At 41.0% G+C, this 7,659-nt stretch overlaps 1 pseudogene; it reads left to right on the top strand.

Annotated features, from left to right (window-relative positions):
* Positions 1 to 3,247: 3,247 nt before the first annotated feature.
* Positions 3,248 to 5,833, top strand: LOC148906622 (uncharacterized; annotated as a pseudogene).
* The last annotated feature ends 1,826 nt before the right edge of the window (positions 5,834 to 7,659 follow it).

The following is a 7,659-nucleotide window of genomic DNA, read 5'->3' as shown; positions in this document are numbered from 1 at the left end:
TACCTGGGGAACTCCTTTTGAAATACAGTCAATGTCATTAACGTTGTCCACTGAAAAAGAAATTTACACATTTACACATTTAGACTAAAAGAAATATCAGGTGTTTCCTTGAATGTTCTGGCATAAAACAAACGCTGAAATACCATTCTCCATCTTAAATCCTCACTAAATGGTCGGGGCATTCTGGATTTTCGATTCAGGAGTTGAATTTTACATTTAAAGTTCAGGCTGACTCACACGAGGCAAAGAATACATGATGAAACGTGATATTTCTTTTAGTCTAAATGTCTAAATGTCTTTTTTCGGTGGACAAAGTTAATGACATTGACTGTATCTCTTAAAGATTTAAAGAGAAGTAATGTCCATTCAGCTTGACGCGTTGTTTTCTGTCAGATAAATAATTCATAATGAGGTTAATGGCTTTTCGGTCTATTTATTTATTTATAATGACTTTATTTGCAAACAAATAATAATAGAAAAAAAGTTGCAAAAAGGGTGCTGCCAGGGAAGAACTGAATCCTCATACAGTCAATTCAAAAAACGTTGTCGTCGACCGGCTCAAGCCTACGCGACTGGACCGGAAGGAATATGGGTAAAAATCACTGAAGCGGTTAAATATTCGTTCTGAATAAATTGTTCCCACTAGTATAAGATAATAATGGCGAGAAGCAATCCATCAAATGCATGTCTTCGGGTTTAGGTGAAGAAAAACAAAGTAGTTATGATTCAGTTCACAATTTCGAAAATATGAAGGCATTAAAAAACGTCTCCTTCAACACTTCCCTCTCGCCTACGAAGGTTCGTGCTGTAAACCAGGCATAACTAGTCAGATAAAATTATGCAGTCAACTCGGCTTCAATGATTGCTACCCAGAGTTCCTTTCGGTCCAGTCGCGTAGGCTTGAGTTGGTCGACGACAACATTTTTTGAATTGACTGTATACGGCAGCCCCCAATGACTAATAACAATGAAATCTCTGAAAGAAAAAAAAAAAAAAGATTAAAAAGTATAAAAAAGATTAAGAAACAATGAAATATAACAGAACATTATGCTGACAGCATAATGACATTTATGTCGAAACATTATACTGTTGTAAGATCCGGTAATCCAACTAGATGAATTCGCATGTCTCAAGTCGACCAATAGGATGTGATTACTGTTATTACGTAGCAGTACTTAAGGCGCGCCTTACTACCACGAGGCCTCTTTCCTATTATTCTCGCAGTCGAGCAAGTTCACTGTAAAATTATCAGGCAAGTTATTTTACTTTTACACCCTAACTGTATTATGGCTGACAAGCGCATTCTTATTCTGGGACATTCCTTTATTCGTCGTCTCCACGACTTCATCGAACGTAATTCCGATCTTACCCCTTATTTTCACTGCGAGAATAATGTAATCGTAAGGTGGCACGGTGTTGGGGGCAGAACTCTCAAAAAACTTGTCCATTATGACCTACATGTTGTGTTCTAGTATTGAGGATCTAGTTCGTTTGTTACATGACCAATATGGGGTTGAGCGCGTTTGTGTTTGCCAAACACTCTATAGGGAGGCGTCAGCAGCTTTTAACCAAAATGTCGATATCTTAACCCGCTATCTACGCGTAGTTTTGGAGCCAATTCCTTATGCAATTTATTGGGGTCATAGAGGTTTCCGGCATACAAAGGCTAATTTCTACGCATACGATGGTGTTCATCTAAATAGCTGCGGACAGCGCAAATTTTATCGCAGTTTGAGAGGGGCAATTCTTAAAAGCCTTCGTTCGTTCCATGCTTGTAATTGAGTGATCTCTTGTCACTATTTTTATTTTATCTGTTACGCTTTGAGTGCAGTCTTGTTGGCTAGCTAAAAATGTTAGACCGGGACCACACCCCTCCTTATCTTGACAGCGGTGTGGCATGTCAAGATTAGAATTACATGCGGTGTGGCATGTGGGGTTTTTAGTTTCTCGGTCTACAAGTTGCACAATACGTGCTTTGTTGTTTATGCTTAGCCTAACTGTGGGTGTTCAGAAACCATTTTTTGAGTGTACAATCCCTTGATCGCCGTCTTACGGTGTGTCCATTGCACTCGGTTTTCTATTCTCCCCTTTTTCTAATTTATACTGTCACTCGGCGTACAGATGCTTTTAATATCGTATTACATACATTACGGCTTTGTCGGTTATTTTTTATTTTTTATTTTATTTTATTTTTATTTTTTAGATAAATGCTGGACGGCGTTTGGCTCGCTTTCTGTATTCGCTTTTACGCGTTGCCCTTCTCTTCTGTATGTTTTACTTTTCGCAAAAGCACAAGCGCTTAATTTATCTAGTTCGTGTTTTTGCGAGATAGTTTATGTATTTACACTTTTATCGTGCACTTTGTTAAGTTATGCCTCCCACCAAGCGAGCGACTCGACGCACGAGGCCATCGAGAGCTGATGCAATAGAAGTGCCAGCGCGTGATGTTCCTAGTAATCGGCCTGCAGGGCCCCTCACCTTGGACCTGGCTGCCCTGACTGCCTCTTTATCGACAGCGGTCACCAATGCTGTTCAGGCAGCCATGTCGCAACCACGAGTTGGACAGGAACAGGATCTCGTCCCCCCCCCATTGTAGAGGACGAGGTCGCTGATATTCGCACGAATAATGAGACACCAGGTATATCAACGAGGTCTGATCCGCGGCCATCCCAAGTCTTTACTAGTGCTGCAGTGACTCTGGTCTCGCGCGTAACTTCTAAGATTAAATCCAAAATTTGGGCTAACGAGTATGTCGATTTTGGCGCCCTTCTTAATAACTCCCCTACACCCGAAAAATATTCGCTTTCAGTAGGGAAACCCTCCGAAAATTCACGCGATCCACAAATTACGCTGGAGCCCAGTCACCAGCCCAAGAAAGTTACTAGTATTGACTTATGGCTGACGGCTTTCCACACTTTTGTAGCCATTTTCTGTGAAAAATTTTCGGACCAAACCGCGCCATTAATGAAATACTGTGAGACTATTCGGGATATAGCTCACAAGTCGGGTGATTGGTCGTTTTACGACGAGCAGTTTCGCTATCTCCGACAGTCTGCCCCCGACTCCTTTCCTTGGGACCAAATCCATTGGGAGCTATGGCTTGGGGCGGTCACAAATTTTCGGAAACCCCAACAAGGCGCCGAGAAAGGGCCGGCTCAGCGAAATCGTTTTCGCAATACCAACCCCCCTTTCCCCAAGGGAACGTGTTGGGCATTTCAAAGCGGAAAATTTTGTAAAGGGTGTCAGTATGAGCACGTTTGTTGCAGATGCGGTGGAAAACACTCCGCCAGCAATTGTACCAACGACAAACGTTCTCCTTCACACCCAGCCAGTAACACCAATAAAGGTGGCAAGGCTTGAAAATCTCTTGGACGGATATCCACGACCTTTAAAGTTTTACTTGTGCAACGGTTTTCGTTTCGGTTTTCGTATTAATTTTCTGGGTAAACGCTTATCTTTCATCTCACCGAATCTCAAGAGCGCTCTTGAGCAACCGGAAGTCACCTTATCTAAGTTGCGTAAGGAATGCGAAGCCGGCAGAATTGTTGGGCCTTTCTTGTTGCCTCCATTCTCTAATTTTCGGACTTCGCCCCTTGGTGTAGTTCCCAAAAAAGTTCCTGGGGAATTTCGTTTAATACATCATTTATCATATCCTAAAGGCTCTTCAGTTAATGATTTTATTCCCGAATTTTATTCCTCGGTACAATATGCTTCAATCGGCCAGGCAATTTCTGCCATTAAACGTGTGGGGGCAGGCTGTTTTATGGCGAAAACTGATATTAAGTCAGCTTTTCGGATTATTCCAATTCATCCTACTGACTATCCTTTGCTGGGGCTCAAGTGGGATGGCATGTATTATTTTGACAAATGTCTACCTATGGGCTGCTCTTCTTCATGTGCCATTTTTGAAGCTTTCAGTACATCTCTAGAATGGCTCTCGTTGACACGTCTCGGTGCGTCGGCTGTGTTACATGTTTTAGACGATTTCTTATTCATTGCACCTACCGAGGATAAGTGTCGTACAGATCTCAATAATTTCATGGGCATGTGCGATTACCTTGGAGTCCCATTAGCTCCAGAGAAAACGGTGGGCCCTGAGACAGCTCTACAATTCACGGGTATTACTTTAGATTCTGTCAAAGGCGAGACCCGATTACCTGATGATAAGCTTCAAAAATGTCACACTCTTCTTCGTTCGTTTTATAAAAAGCGGTCAGTCACGCTAAGGGAATTACAATCCTTACTAGGCCTTTTAAATTTTACTTGCTCTGTGATCGTTCCAGGTCGCGCTTTCCTGCGCCGCATGATTGATCTTACCAAGGGTCGCCTTAATCCCTATCATCATATTCGTTTAACTCAGGAAGTCAAAAAAGATATTATAACGTGGTGTCAATTTCTAGACGCCTACAACGGCAAATCGTTTTTTCTGGGGGAAAAATGGGAGACGTCTTCTATCCTCGAACTATACACCGATGCCGCGGCATCACTTGGTTACGGGGCTATCTTTGGTAAGCATTGGTTTTGCGGCGCTTGGCCGGCTTCTTGGAAATCCTTTAACATCGCATTTCTAGAATTTTTTCCTATTGTTATTGCCATACATATCTGGGGGTCAAATATGGCTAATAAGTGTGTTACGTTTTTCACTGACAACGCAGCAGTGGTTGAAATCATTAATCGACAGACCTCAAAAGATAAGATAATTATGATGTTGACACGTGACTTCGTATTAAGTTGTTTACGCCATAATATCTTATTTCGAGCACAACATGTGCCAGGTTTAAGTAATAGTCGTGCCGATTTAATTTCCCGCTTACAGGTAGACAAATTCAAACAGCTCATGCCCGACGCGGACGAGTGCGCTACGGCGATACCCGCGAACCTTCTGCCGGAGAGTTGGTCTCTAACTTAGGTGTTCTCTTACGCTCGGCTTTGTCTGAGGGCTCTCGTGCTTCTTATCGGCGAGCTTGGTCGGTTTTTAGTACTTTTCACCAGAGATTCTACGGATCTCCTCAACCAAATTTACCTCTAAAGCCCGATGTAATAGCTTTGTTTATTTCATACCTTTCGGCTAAGAAATTGGCTTGTTCCACTATTTCATCATATTTATCCGCGATCGGATATTTACACAAGCTTCAAGGGCTTCAAGATCCGACAAGAGCATTTTTAATTCAAAAGCTCGTGACAGCTTTAAATCGTCGGCGTCCGTTTGATGTACGGTTGCCAATCACTCGCCCACTGCTCCACGACTTAGTACAGGCCCTCAGACATACCAACTCTTCTGCATTTCAAAGAGTCCTCTATTCTGCTATGTTTTTGCTAGCCTTTTACGGGTTTTTTCCGTGTAGGAGAGTTAGCTGCCAAGAGTGCACAGTCTAGAGACACGGTTGTTCAATTTAATGCTTTATCTTTCCTGATGACCCAAGGTAACCTCCACTCAGCTAAGATTACCATCATTGATTACAAACATAACACGAGGCGCCGGCCTTTTGACGTGTTAATCGATCGTGAAGATTCCCAGCCATTCTGTCCCGTCAAATCTCTCTCACAATATTGTCATCTTAGAGGAGGGCTGGCGGGGCCACTTTTTTGCCATCAAGATGGAAGTCCAGTTACGGTGTCACAGTTTAACACCGATCTTAAAAGGTGTTTGATATTCTGTGGCCTCGACCCAGAGCGGTACAAGAGCCACAGCTTTCGCATCGGCGCCGCCTGCCACGCTGCTGACAATGGCTTCTCTGATGCCCAAATACGTACTCTGGGCCGCTGGAAATCCGACGCTTTTAAAATTTATCTTAGGTCACCTACTGCTCAGGCCAATTGAATTTCAAACATGTTCACGAGTCCGCTTGATGACACAGGTAGGGTCAGTCAGGGGCTGCTTATCTGTGTTATCGCCACCGGATATATCGTGTTACATATATTATATTTAAGTAGAGTATTTGGCACGCAATTAACGCACACGATAAATCTCTGGCTCTTGAAGTTGGTTAGACATGGGCTACTTCTTCAAGGGTCAATCTCTTTTACAATTTAATGGGTCAGTCAAGGGCTGTTTATCTGTTTTTTAATCTGAATCGGATATTTCGTGTTATATATACTATATCATATTTAGGTAGATTGCTTTAGCAGGCAAGGAACGCATACGCTAAATCTCTGGCTCGTGAAGTTGGTTAGACAGGGGCTACTTCTTCACAGGTCAATCTCTGGTCCAGTTATATGGTTTAATTTTAACTCTCTCTTTCTTTGTCCGCACCTTGCATCGCGCCTTGGTGGGGCCGCCACAGTATGTGGCTTGTGGCGTGTTTATTCTCGCCCCACCTTTGCCGAAGACATAGCTTCTTTGGGTTTTGGTATTTTGTACGATTATAGAGGTTTATTGATTATTAAACTTGCCACTAGCGTGGCCAAAATTATTCCAAAACCAATGTCTCCTGTCTTCTCTTTCGCAAACTAGTGCGTCGCGATGCAAGGCTTGGACGGTAGTTAACTTTAGTCTAAATAAATTTACAGAATGTTTCGACATAAAAATATATTATAAAATTGGAACTAAAAATATGGAAATAATGTAATACTAGTTACAAAGAAAGAAAATGAATAGGATAAACATTTACTAGTTCTCCTTGAACAAATAATCTCTAAGACCTTTCTTGAATTTAATAAGATAATTACAATGAACTAAATGTTCTGGCAGATTGTTCCATACATTAATATACCTATACCTATACCTAGGAGTATTTATAGATGTTAGTTCGAGTATATGGTGTCCAAATTTTGTGGTCATGAGTAGACCTAGTACGACCTTTAGAAAATACTAAGTAATCTTGTAATTTGACTTTAGAAAAGCCATTTATAAACTTAAATAATTGAACTAAGTTAAAGTGCAAATGAACCCTTCGACAATACTTTCAATACTGATCATACATGAAGTAAATAGTTGAATGGTAAAATATCTCTTGATTTGAGTGATGCGTTTCTAAATTATGAAGGTTTATACTTTCAATATGCTAATAAGTGTGACGTCTATTAAGGCTTAATTAAATATACAAAATCGAACTGGTTCATAGATACAGTATTTAAAAAGCATCATTATTTTACTCATGGTTTACATGAAAGCTATTTAAAATTTTTATTTTCAAAATGACCAGCATTAAGTATTACTAGTTACAACAAAAACACTCAAATACCTTACCTGACGTCATCATCATTAACATATTGGAAGTATAAACCTTCCTAACTTAGAGACGCGTCACTCAAATCAAGAAATATTTTATCAATCAACTATTTACTTTATGCAGAACCGGTACTGAATGTATTGTCAAAGGGTTCATGTGCACTTTAAGAAAGTCACGACGCGAGAGTGAAGACTTGGCCATCCTAGGAATTTCAAACGTTCATTGTACTCAATGGAACTGCCTAAGATCCATCTTGAGACATTCCTTTGAATTCTTTCAAGTTTATCAGATAGGTATTGTTGATGTGGATTCGACTCCATACAGGGCACGTATACTCAATGAATGGACGAACCATAGATTTATAACCAGTTACTAGTCGTTGCAATATGCAAGTGGAATACTGCGAGTGCCATACAATCGGCATACAATGATGTAAAGGGATGTATACCTGTAGTAAACAGCAGGGGCGGATCCAGGATTATTTCAA

This window comes from Actinia tenebrosa, unplaced genomic scaffold (genome assembly GCF_029948245.1).
Source record: "Actinia tenebrosa isolate PJP-AT-01 unplaced genomic scaffold, QUT_ActTen_1.0 PGA_scaffold5__44_contigs__length_20552954, whole genome shotgun sequence".
Classification (NCBI taxonomy): Eukaryota; Metazoa; Cnidaria; class Anthozoa; order Actiniaria; family Actiniidae; genus Actinia; species Actinia tenebrosa.
The sequence above is the reverse complement of the archived record's forward strand: the minus strand, read 5'-3'. Positions and strand labels throughout refer to the sequence as shown.